The sequence below is a fragment of the Equus przewalskii genome, chromosome 15 (assembly GCF_037783145.1).
Source record: "Equus przewalskii isolate Varuska chromosome 15, EquPr2, whole genome shotgun sequence".
NCBI classification, from domain to species: domain Eukaryota; kingdom Metazoa; phylum Chordata; class Mammalia; order Perissodactyla; family Equidae; genus Equus; species Equus przewalskii.
In genome coordinates this window covers 30,403,267-30,416,066 of record NC_091845.1, presented here as the reverse complement: position 1 = coordinate 30,416,066, position 12,800 = coordinate 30,403,267, and the positions used below count along the sequence as shown (strand labels likewise).

At 41.0% G+C, this 12,800-nt stretch overlaps 1 protein-coding gene across 8 annotated transcripts in view; it reads right to left on the bottom strand.

The window, feature by feature from the left end:
* Positions 1-12,800, bottom strand: part of FHIT (fragile histidine triad diadenosine triphosphatase) — a 1,361,197-nt gene that overhangs the window by 87,224 nt on the left and 1,261,173 nt on the right. The gene's annotated exons all lie outside the window — the stretch shown is intronic.

Genomic DNA, 12,800 nt, shown 5'->3' with positions numbered 1-12,800 from the left:
CAAGTCACTGTCCTCTTTGGGCCAACATCTCCTCATCTATTAGGTGGGTGGGCAAGTGCAGTGATGAGCTTGTTCAGACCGCAGCTCCCCAGTACGAAGGTCAGCCTTTTCACACTACAGTATGAGTGATTTAATTCACTAGACACATATTTAATGCCAAATATGTACCAATATTCTGTGTTATCCAAATGCCTCTACACTTAGAATTATGCAGGTTTCATAGGAATCATTGGTACCACATTCTAACTCAAAGGCCAATGACTGGTGGACTGTGGAGCCAACAGGGGTATTTTCTCTGAGTCATGCAGAGGTTTTATTTTAACTGACTTATCAATATTTTAAAATCAGGAGATTTCATAGAAAAATGCATCTTCTTACTTCTCTTGTAAGAAAATCATATTTGGCAATACTAGGCCTACAAATTGGAACGAAGAAAAGTTACTAATTGTGTAGGAAAGACGGACTCTTTCATGCTTTAGAAATATCCTGACTTACTCAATGGCGAAAGTGGATAAAAGAGAGAAACAGGAACAATTTCGAGTGGTTAAGGTGAGTCTGGATTAGGGCAATTCCCCTACCCACGCCTCTAACCATTCCCCAGCATTCCCAATTCTCCCTTCCTGCTATATTTTCTCCCATCACCTCCACAGGCCATCTAATATGCCTTATCTTTTACTTATTTATTTCATTTAGTGTCTGTCTCCCCCATTCCAATTTAGCTCCACAAAAGCAAAGATTTTTGTCCATTTTATTTATTTTCCAATCCCAACATTAACAATGCCTGGAACAGAGTAGTCACTCAAAAAATACTTGTTGAATTGATGAAAAAAATGGATGAATTGATGGATGTATGGAAGGAATGAAGAAGGGAGACCTCGAGGGGGACGTCTTTAGCTGTAGCTTAGTACTGGCTGCCATCTTTAGATGGGGTATTTGTCCTTCAGACAGCTACTGTCCTTGCAGCCCACTTGATCCATTTAAGTTTCCTTTCTGGCTGTCCCTTGAGGCATCTGAGCTCTAGGATCCCTTTACTGAAACATACCCAAGTAGCTGACCAGGAATCAGCCCTCAGCTGGGGAACACTTAGCAGCAGGGGCTGCGATAGGAGTGAGGTGCCCAGGGCACAAAATTTAAGGCTGTAGATGAGTCATTTTAGGGAGGCACTCACTCTTAGGGTCATGCAGGTACAGGACTGACATTGGCACATCCCTGAGAAAGTGTTTCTTTAAGGTTTGTTTCCAAGGTGCCTCACTTACCTTCACCCTAGACCCAACCCTGCTAGCAGCACTTGCACACAAATGGCCACAACATGCAAAGTGATTCTTTCCTGCTCGGTGCAGGTAACCTGATAGGCACAGTTATATGGAGATGTTTCTGTCCTTGAGAATCATAGTGTAGTATGGGAGATGCCCGCGTATACAACTAATGAAGAAAGGATCATAAGTATGAGCATTATGAACAAATTACTAAGGCAGAGCAGAGGAGAAAGAAAGAAATTTAGCCAGACTATTTGACATGAGATTCTTAGAATAAGCAATATTAAAATATGGCCAGAGAAAAATGAGTAGAATTTCTCCAGCTAGAGAAGAGGAAGGGAGAACATTCTAAGCACATGAATCTCTATGGCATGGAGGCATGAGTGTGCATGGAGACTCAGAGAAAAGCACACACAACCTAGGGGACAGAGAGTGTGGAAGGTATGGGCCAAGTTGCTAGAAAAGAGGCTGAACAAGTGGGTTAGGACAAGATGATGAAGAAAATTATATTTGCCAAGCTAATATGTTTTAATTGTATACATTCTGTCAGTGTTTCTCAGGATATGATCCTCAGACAATCTTCTCAGAATTGTCTAGGCTGGTTGTTCAAGTTTGAATTCTTAGGCATCCCTGCAGAACCTAATGGATCTCTAAGAGTGCAGCTCAGGAATTTGTTTTAAATGAGTTCTCCAAGTGATTCTTACTCCCACTAATGTCTGAGAAGCATGACTTTAAAGGCTATTTGTCCCCAAAAATGTCTGTTCACTTGCATCACCTGAAGAGCTTTAACAATATGATCATGCCCTGGCCTCAGCCCACCACGGGCGATTCTGCTCATAGCCCAACAGCGTGAAATATTCGCCACTGGGTCTTTACAAATATTTGCATCTCTCTTCTTTAGAAAGATCCTGATGGTGATGCAGAGAATGAGGGAAGGGGGGCAATTTAGAACAGTGAGGGAGAATGAATCAGGGAAAGAGAAAAGAAAAGAATAAGGTGAGAGACATAAGACAGAATCCACAGACCTTTTCGGCTGACTGAATATATGAAGTAAGAGAAACAGGGGAGTCAACAGTTTGATATTTCCAACTTGGGGGCTTGTGTGAATGCCATTAACCAAGATGAGGAACGTGAAAGGAAAGACTAACCATGGAGGCAAGCGGGTTGAGGAAGAAATTCTGAGGAAGCCCATCAGTTAAGGGGCTGGAAAAGGACCAAACCTAAGAAGGAGTAGTCAGAAGGAAGAGAGAAAACAAACATGAATAACATTTGTGGAAGCGGAGCAACTGATGCTGCCTTTGGGGGGTGGTCTTTGCTGGGTGCAGGAGGTCTGGAGAATCTCTGGAGACTGGGTGCCTCCTGCCAGCTTCCTGGGGAGACATCTGTGGAAAACACCCGACATCCGTCATCTGTAAGTCAGTTGCAGTATTGCCTCTTTGTGTGGTTTCCTCACACCTACCCCCTGGGAAGTGCAATATGATTTTCCCACAGAGCAGATGGGATGCTGGCTGGAGTCGCCCCTGCCTGGAGGAGTTCTGCTCAGTTCAGTTCTGACAGTGCCCGGTAGCGCAAACAAGGCTGGCTCACCAATGCCTGGCACCCAGCAGCCATTGAGCCAGCCCTGCCGATGTCCTGCCATGTACCAAACAACAAAGCATGAAGTGCCAAGAAATGTTTCCTTTTGCTCCCAATACTTAGAGAGTTGCCCTTTCCGTATATTTGGAAAGAGAGTGAAAAGGAGTAAAGGAGAGAGATGGAGGGAAGGAGTTAAGGAAGAGGGGAGGGAAGAAGAAAGGAAAGAATAAGGGCAGAGAGTAGAAACTGACTAGCAGAGTAGCCAGGGACCTTGCACTGGGTATCTGACATGCACTGGCTGTGTAGCCTTGAGAACTGTTGTGTATATCGAAGGCAACAGCATATGCTAGGCATCCAGCACAACACCTGACATATACTAAGCTCTCAATACATGTCTGTTATAATCTTATCTTTGAATATCCAGGGAAAGTAGGTCAGCCTCTGAATTGATGGACTCTGATAATTTTCACATAGCCACGCCGCAAAATTCACGTTAAAAAAGTTGGGAGAATTCCATATTATACTACATTCTTTTTTCAATCTTAGTGGCAAGAGTATTTAGCTTAGGTGAAAGTTGACACTTCAAAAGTAGTAACTTGCTAAAGGGAGAAGGGAGCCCACCTTCTCTTAGGGACATATGGAGAGTACATCAATATTATGAAGATTCAGTGTGTTATGTCAATACTTTGAAAGTAGTTTAAATGTCCAATGCTGGATTCCAGCTTCTAAATTTTCTCTGACCTCTCGCTCCCTCTTTTTTCAACCACTCCTTCCCCTTCCATCCACTCCTCTCCCCATGCCTGCTGTGGTGGACTAACCTCGTTCGGGTATCTTCCTAAGCTTTTGCATCTTTTTCTTATTGGGAAGCTTTGCTATTACGATTTTCCAGCAAGTTCTGCAAAGGAGCTTTCAAAGAACTTTTGAAATCTGCAGCGCCGTGTATGTTTTGGTAAAATGAAGCAAAGGTTTTGTTTGTTTGCTTGAGTTTGCTGTTTGAAGTGCTGCAGTCTCCCTCTGGGGCCTCCTGCTATCTTCCCACTAGCACCTCAAGCGCCTCCTTTCCTGCTGCCTGGAGGAGGTTCGATTCTTTTTCAATAGTGCATATGCTGCTCTATTGTTGCCCGTCTGCTTTAGTTCCTATTTCTTCTCTGGATGGATTTTCTATGAAGATCATCCCTACTTGTTTGATCTTTAATTTCAGATCTTGTCATTTTCTTTGCGAGTGTGCTTTCTCAACGGATGTTTCTTTCGGCAGAATAGCTTCCGATGGGCCTCAGTGGGTGTTAAGGGCACTTTCATTTATTATCATAGACAACTTCAATTTCTAGGGGGACAGTTGAGTTCTGTTGTAGTTCAGAAGAGAGATAAATCCTCTTGTAACTTTGGCCATTTTATTTCACTTTTGTGACCTCAGAGGAGGAGAGAAGCTGAGAACACTGGCCACATCCGTCCGTGAAGATTTCTCCATTATTAATTTGCTCCCCAGCCTGGAGTATCGAATGCTCAGAAAAATGCTCAGTCTCACTCATCTAATTCGTTGGGTCTGTAGAAAAATAAAACTACGCCTAAGGCATGCAGACAGTTAAGGGTCAAGCTTTGAAAGAAGGCCTCAGTTTCTCTTACATATCAGTGAGTCTTATTCCAGAGAGGACTAATGGCTTCCATGGGGGCTTTCGGTGGAGAAGGGGCACAGGTTAATGGCTGAGACTCTTTTGATGCCAGGAAATGATTTGCCCAATCTGCCTTGAGCCAAGCTTTGAAAAGCCCCCACCCCAGAGCCAGCAGTCTGAATTCATGGAGTGACTACATCCCAATACAAGAAATTTTGATATTCTTTACTGATTTTTTAATGACCATTTACATAGCCATTTTATAGCCACCCACCCATCCGTCCACTCACCCATCCACCCATCCATCATTAGTAGTAATGTCCTTAGGGCTGCTTTCTTGCTTAAAACAAGGAATCTTGACAGCTAAAATTCATTTCACTATCCTGCCACAGTTTTGAATACCTTCCAAAACACAAATCCTTTGGCTATCTCCAGTTTAATTCCATAACATATTCCCATCTCCAGAATGAATGAGAGTGTATCCACATCTCACTCAATTATTCTCATCCACTCTGACCACCCTACTCTTAAACTGTAATATACCTCCATTCTTCAGCAATCTCCGTTCCCTTTAACCTGTTCTTTGTTTTTCCATTACACTCACTACCTCTTAGCCTAACGTGTACTGTACTCATTTATTATGTTTGTGGTTTATTGTCTATTTCTAGAATGTAAGCTCCATGAGGGTAGGGATCTCTGTCTTGCCTGGCCCCTGCTCACCAATTGCTAGTAGTGCCCCACCCTCTGCCCCAGAAGATCAATGTAACAATTAAAAACACCCTGCACATTCCCAAATTTCCTGTGTGGCTCTGTTACGACTTTGCTTGATAACTAATGCAAGTCTTGGAACAAAACTATTTTATTTTACACTGAAGCTCCACTTAGCAAATAATTAGACCAGCTTATGGCATCTTAGGGGTTCTCTCAGAGATAATATGCTTTCCTTCCTGTATGCCTCACTTAACAGACTTCAAAGTCCTTTCACACAATTAAAGGCAGTGATATTTTATGGTAAAACTCGGCTGTCAAATATGCCATCTATGTCGGTCATTAATAAGCCAGTAAACCAATATTTACTAAGTGCTTTTGAGTCTGACTCCATGCTGTGCAATGTACATTTTAAAGCACAAATGACACCCCACCCCGCAACACTGTGCATGTGCAGGGCTTCTTGAGGTCAGCATCTGATCTAATCCTTCCCCACATTTTAGGCAAAAGGTAGGCACTGCAGTCAGAGCGCAAGTTTGATTGATTTCTTTTCACTGTACCCATCACTGATTCAACCATGATGGACAAACTGATGAGTTAAATTGGAATAACACAGTCCAAGAGAATGACACCTGCAGTCAGTGATGGCAAAAATAACAGACATTTCTATGACAAAACATCAACAAATAATTGCTGATTATCTACTGGATGCAAAATACTGTGCCACAGGACACCAAAAGGTGTGGTTAACATGGCATCAAATGTCATTCTTCTGACTGACAATGAAATACGTATACAGATACTAATACTCAAATAAATGTCAGTGTCAATACTGAGAGTAGCTATGCTAAACGCCTTACATGTACTTTCTCATTTAATCACTGACGTGGGTACTATAGATGAGGAAATTGAGGCTCAGAAGTAAAAGGGCAAAGTCTTACTCAGCTGGGAATTGGTGGGGTCAGGACTTAAACTCAACTTTGTATTATGCAAAAGAGTGTTAACCACAATGTGACAAATTAACATTTTTAATCACCTGAAATTTTCAGTTTTCATATACTTTGGTGTATAGGTACAAACACGAGGAGATAAGCAAATAATATATATTTTTAAACTCTATCTTTAAAGCAATGTGTGTTGGATTGCTCTCTACCTTCCACTCCATCTAAATCTTTATAGGTCTAATCCGCTGGTCTCTGCAAATTTGACATTTGATCGCAAATTGCTCACCTTGAAATGAATTACAACACCCCACATTAAAGAAGCACTTAAAAATCCATCTCTATTTCATTTCAAGGGACTTACATAAGAATCTTTTTTGATCTTTCCTAAAATTAAAATAAAAGGCCACACTCTGGAAAGATCATGGAATAACACAAGTGTTCAATTCTGTGAACAAGATAGAAACATAACTGATGATCTGGTGTTTAAGGCAAAGAAATAGCTATTTCATTTGATTTTTCATTTTTGAACTCTACTGTCAAACTGTGATCCTTTTTTCTATCTTCCTATAGTTTTTAAAAATGATCATCAAAAACAAGAAACAAAGAAAAAGAAATAAAGTACATTTTCTCTGCCTGCAGAATTGGAGACATTTTCCCCGTGGCATGTACCCTAATAAGTAGGAAAATCTAGAATGAAGGTTATGGTGTTGCTTCAGTAACTTCTAAGAAATCAATGTAATTTTGGTTTTCTGCTACAACTCTCAAAGAACATTTGATGTATCTCTTGGTCACTGACAACTTTCTTCACATTCTGGAGCAAAGCTATACCAGCCAAGTATATGCACCTGCAGATGATAAAGAGCAGTTATTTGAAGTTTGCATCTTTTTAAAGAGAGATGCAAAGTTCCCAGACAAATAGCTAGATATATCTATGAAGACTCCCATAGACTTCAGCAAGCCCTTGCCTGACTTCTTTTTTTTTTTTTTTTTTAAAGATTTTATTTTTTCCTTTTTCTCCCCAAAGCCTCCCGGTACATAGTTGTATATTCTTCGTTGTGGGTCCTTCTAGTTGTGGCATGTGGGACGCTGCCTCAGCGTGGTCTGATGAGCAGTGCCATGTCCGCGCCCAGGATTCAAACCAACGAAACACTGGGCCGCCTGCAGCGGAGCGCGCGAACTTAACCACTCTTCCACGGGGCCAGCCCCCCTTGTCTGACTTCTTGAGCCAACTTTCATTAAGTCTTTGAGCCAAGAAATTAACTCACCACTAATTGAATAACAATATTTCAAATATGTTGCATCCTTGATTAAGGCAGATTTATGGGAAAACTTTTTCTAATACTATATGTGATTCTTTACAAGTAAGCAGTTTGTTGAATTTTGTACTTTTAAGAAGTAGAGGGTTTTTTTGTTTTTTAAACCAATGGCCTTGAATATATATTTATATATGTCACCAAGCTACCTAGTTAATAAGCAATACAAATTTACTCAAGGAACTCACTTGGTGTTGGGTAAACTTTCCAAGAAAGAAAGACAATCCTAAGTGTTTCAAAGGTTCTCTAGTTTAATCACAATGCCTGTGAAGACACAACCATAAAAGGCATAAAAGATGAAAAGTGGATGCAGAATTATGTTTATTTTACATGTACATGGTACCCATTAGATACCAAGAAGTAGGTGATGGTTAATCACAATAATCACTCCAGATTGGTCAAATATCATGGAACTAACAAGATCAATTTCAACTGTGGACAAGGATATGGAGTGAGTGGGTTGAGGAAATCTCTGCATAATTAAAGATATATAATTCTAGTGCCTTGGCCTCTGCAAATTTATCTTTGCTCTACACTGATCTATGTGGATCTAACTAAAGGATTCCTACTCACAATTTAATACATCAGGCAAGGGAGGTTAAACGTGTGCTTTCCCTAGGATTCCTCTATGTTTGTGGGCCTCTATACTCCCATGTCTCTGCACCAGCAGCAGGAAGATGTGAGAGACCAGAGAGCCCTCGAATTGCAAAATCAGATCTATGGGAGAAAACATGCAAGACTCAGCCAGGAGAGTCTACACCTCCTGCTTCTTCCATGCTGCCTTGGTTATAACATTTAAAGCATGCACCACCTGATAGCCTTCACTATCCTTGGACAGTGGAATTGATTAGGTGGTGTGTGAAGAGATATTTACTGCTCCATGAATATCCATGTGCTCAACTGCGTTTCCAAGTTCCCTACAGATAAAGAGCCCACTCTGACCTGTTCTGGCTGATGGGCTCTGAGTGAAAATGCTACATTAAGAACTAAAGAATTTAAGAGCTATCACATGACTCTCCAGCTCTTTCTTTCTCTGCCTTAGTTACATGGATGCTGCATGTCCAGATGTCAGAATTATAAGATGCAGAAGACTGTATCCCTTGTAAGGGAGGTGGTACAGGAGAGCCATCAGTCCATCAACACAGTTTGTATGAGTGGGAAATGAACTGTATGGGTTACATTACTAAAATGGAGGGGAAGTATTACTCAGAATTGTATAGTTCACCCTGATAATCTACATCAGCTGCTAAGATAATTAAAGGAATCAGAAGTACCACAGTAGGACACAAATGCTAAAATACAAACATTTATTTTGGTACCCACTCCAATGGACAAACTCAAGACAACAAATTAGGTAATCCCCATTCCCAGGTGGAAAGAAGGAAATTCTAGGGAATTTTTCATTTGGGGTAAAAACTGGGAATAAATATATGACTTCCATTGAAATATTTTCAGTTGCTCAGAGATTTCCTCAATGCTAAATAGGTGCATCATTGGTTCCCTGTTCAGGAACTCTGAAATGTGCCGTGTCAAAACTGTTTCCTGAAAATGTTACATTGTGATTCAAAGAGCTATCAAACTTTGTTGAAAAATCTCTGAGATTTTGCAGTTTGCAGTTTTCTTCAACAGGCCTAAAATTAATCATTATAAGAAAAACCTTCCAACTCCCCCATTCTTCCGTAGTCTAAACCCAAAATGCAACATCATAATTCCACAGTTATAAATTCCCTCATTATCTGTGGACCAGGTAAACCACAGCGCAGAATGCCATCTCAGCAGACCTCTGAGTGGGGCCTTTCACAAAAATAGCGCCAGTCCTCAAAGAGACTTCCAGTTAAGCACTACAGGAGGCTCCAACCATGCACAGCAGCCAACCTTTATAATTGGGTCATTTGTTCACCAGGTGATTTATAAACAATGTGGACTCAAGGTTGGGGCTCTTGGAACAGTGTGTCTGCTTTCCTCTAGCTGCAGAGGATAGAAGCAGGATGAGAGTGCTGGCATTTATAACCTGTCCAGGCACTCTGGTCCCAAAGAAAGGCTGATGTGAGCTGCAGTTCTGTGTTATTGTAAGAAGAATGGTTTTTGAGAAATTCCATATTGCTTTCCATAGTGGCTGCACCAGTTTACATTCCCATAAAAATAGAAATACCATATGATCCAGCTATCCCACTACTGGGTATTTATCCAAAGAACATGAAATTAACAATCCAAAGAGATTTATGCACCCCTATGTTCATTGCAGTATTATTTACGATAACCAAGCTGTGAAAGCAACCCAAGTGCCTATCAAGGGATGAATGGATAAAGAAGATGTAGTATATATACACAATGGAATACTACTCAGCCATAAAAAAACACAAAATCATGCCATTTGCAACAACATAGATGGACCTTGAGGGTATTATGCTAAGCGAAATAAACCAGACAAAGACAAACACTATATGCTTTCACTCATATGTAGAAGATAAATAAACACATGGATAAGGAGAAGGGGGTGGGAAGGTTGGTGAGAGGGGTAAAGGGACACATATGTATGGTGACGGATAAAAACTATACTATTGGTAGTGAACATGATGCAGTCTATGCAGAAACTGACACATAATAATGTACACCTAAAATTACACAATGTTATGAACTAATATGACCTCCATAATAATAATAATAATTTTAAAAAAGGAAGCATAGTGTGTATTGTTAAGAGCCTGGGCTCTGGAACCAGCCTACCTGGGCAGAAGGACCTACATTCTACCTCTTCCTACTTATGTGACCCCAGCAAGCTATTAACCTCTATGAACCTTAGTTACGTTTGTCTGAATAACGAGAGGTTACAATCCTACCTACCTCTTAGGGTTCTTGTGAAGATGTGCTTTAGAAGAGCTCAGAAGCCTGCCTGGCACAGAGAAGGCATTCAATAATTGTTAATCATCTATGTCATTAAGTATTACTAACATGAAATAGTGATACATTATCGATATAATTATTTTCACCCTCATTATCTGTGATGATGGTGATGAGATGATGATGATGATGATGATAGTAATAATAATCACTTACTAAGTGTTTGCCATGTGCTTGGCACTCTATTAAATGCCTTATGTAGATTATCTCATTGAACCCTCAGCTCAGCTGTTTAGACTGTTATTATCTCATTTTGATGGATGAAGACATTGGGACTTAGAAAGGTTAAGAAGCTTGCCCAAATCAAAGAGGTAATGAAGCCAGAATAGAAGTCGGGCATCTGATTCTGGAGCCTGTGAACTTAGTCACTACCCCACACTCCTGCATTTACACAAACATAGCCAGAGCCATTAGCTGTCCGTACACTGACTCAGCCCCGGGTTATGGGACTGTTTTTATAGGATGGAGCCACAGGTTACTTAAAACACTTCCACTGCCAGCAGCAAAAACCTGCTGGAGAACTATAATGTCTGAGGGTCCTGCCTCCTGAATAAGCTTGAGAATCAGGCTAACACGGGATGGGGATTCTGCTTGGAAGTAATCTGTATCCAGATAAGTTAAGGTGGGGCAGGGGCTGTGCAAAAAGAAATTTTAAAAAACCTCAAAAAACCTGCCAGAGAGCAGGGTGGTACAGGGAGAGCTAAGGGATATTGCTCCCCTTTCACTCCTAGCCTGGGATTCAGTTTGTGGCCAAAAGCATTTGGAGTTTGTATTATAGCCACGGAGAGTGGAGCAAATGGCACCTTTCAAGCCCAGTTTCTACGTCCCCTAAGCAGCTATCCTCATCTTTCTTCCCTCCACCTGGGTAAATTAACCAGTTAGCCCCTTCCTCAGTGATTTACTCGCTCCCCTGATGTCCACTGTATGGAAGCCCATGCAGTTCAGTTCAGAAATTCTAAGCTCACAGAGAGCCCAGCTCTGGCATCTCTGCCCTGCTGGGGAAAGGCCTTGGTCACCTCCATGTCAAAGTATAGTTGGCCAGTCTGTCCTTGACCACATTGCATGCTTCACTTTGTTCCAGTCTTTTAGAAGTGGCTAATTTTGGGGAACCACTTCAGGCCAATATTTGCATTAGACCATTGAGCAGTTTCTCCTCAATTTCAGAAACTACGGGGGCAAGTCAAGGGGCAAAAGTTATTTCTAGATCTTCCCAGTCATTTCTCAACCAGTGAGTCACAGAGAAGCTTCCCTTCTGTAACTTAACCCTCTCCTCACTGTGGTAGGTTGTATTTTTTTCCTAACTATTAGTTCTTGCTCTAAGAAGAGGATTATACATCCCTACTTTATATGTGACTTCTCACCACGTTGTCAGGCTTGGCCATGTGACTTTCTTTGGCCAATGGAATGTAAGTGGATGTGAAATATCCTTGTCCAAGCAGAAGCTATAATGCAATTGCAAGGCTTAGCTCAACCTTTTCATTCCATCCTCTGCAACGAGAACAGCACGGCCCAGATGGAGGCTTCTCCTTCAGCCTGGGCCTTGGAATAAGAGACACATAGAGCAGAGCCAAGCAGAGCCACTGCCAACCACAGACTCCTGAGCAAGAAATAAATCTCTCTTCATTTGGGGGTTGTTTGTTACTGCAGCAAGTCTAATACACAAATTATTCAACAGCAAGAGCTCTGAGTCCACACAATATCCAAGGAGATAGAAGGAAAAAAGGAGGTATCACAATGGAGTGGTCACACATACTGGCTGAGAGATCAGGAAGACCTGAGGTCAAGTCCTAGTTCATCCATTTACTTTAGGTGACTTGTGACTCGAATGTCCTTATTTAGCTCACTGAATATCCACTGTTCTATTCATGATATTTTATGACAACACACTGGAGGTGCTTTTCACTGTGCCTGGCAGAGAATTTTTGTTAAACAATTGATAGATATAGATATGCACAGCTAGAAAGACATTAATGCATAAACCTATAAAGCTCTATATCTTTACTGAACTATATAAAATTTAATTAAATGAATTATTGGAAAGCAAGCATCAGTCAACTCTTAACAAATTCTGAAATAGCTTTAGATTAATCAACATGTTGTGGTATTGGTGGTTTTCTTGTTGTTTTATAAACTGAACTTGATTAACCCAATTTTATACCTATATGTGTAAATACCACTGACTCATGCAGACTTTGTTCTGTAAACATCCCAGTCTACTGTTTCTGCAAAGACTTCTTTCCCTAAGAGTTACAGTCTGCTCTTGCCACATTGATTGTGTGGATTAAAGGCCCTTTGACTTAACACCAGCTTGGGCCAAAACAGTCATTATCATAGATTTTGAACTTTCCCTCTTTAATGGAGTAAGCTTTTAGGATCTGGGTAATGGTTTGGAAGTCAAACCAACATCTGAAAACTTCTTTAGATGTAGAAGAAAGTGAGAATGATAATAGTCCTTTTTTCCATCAGTGGCATTTTCTCTCTTTTCCTATGTAT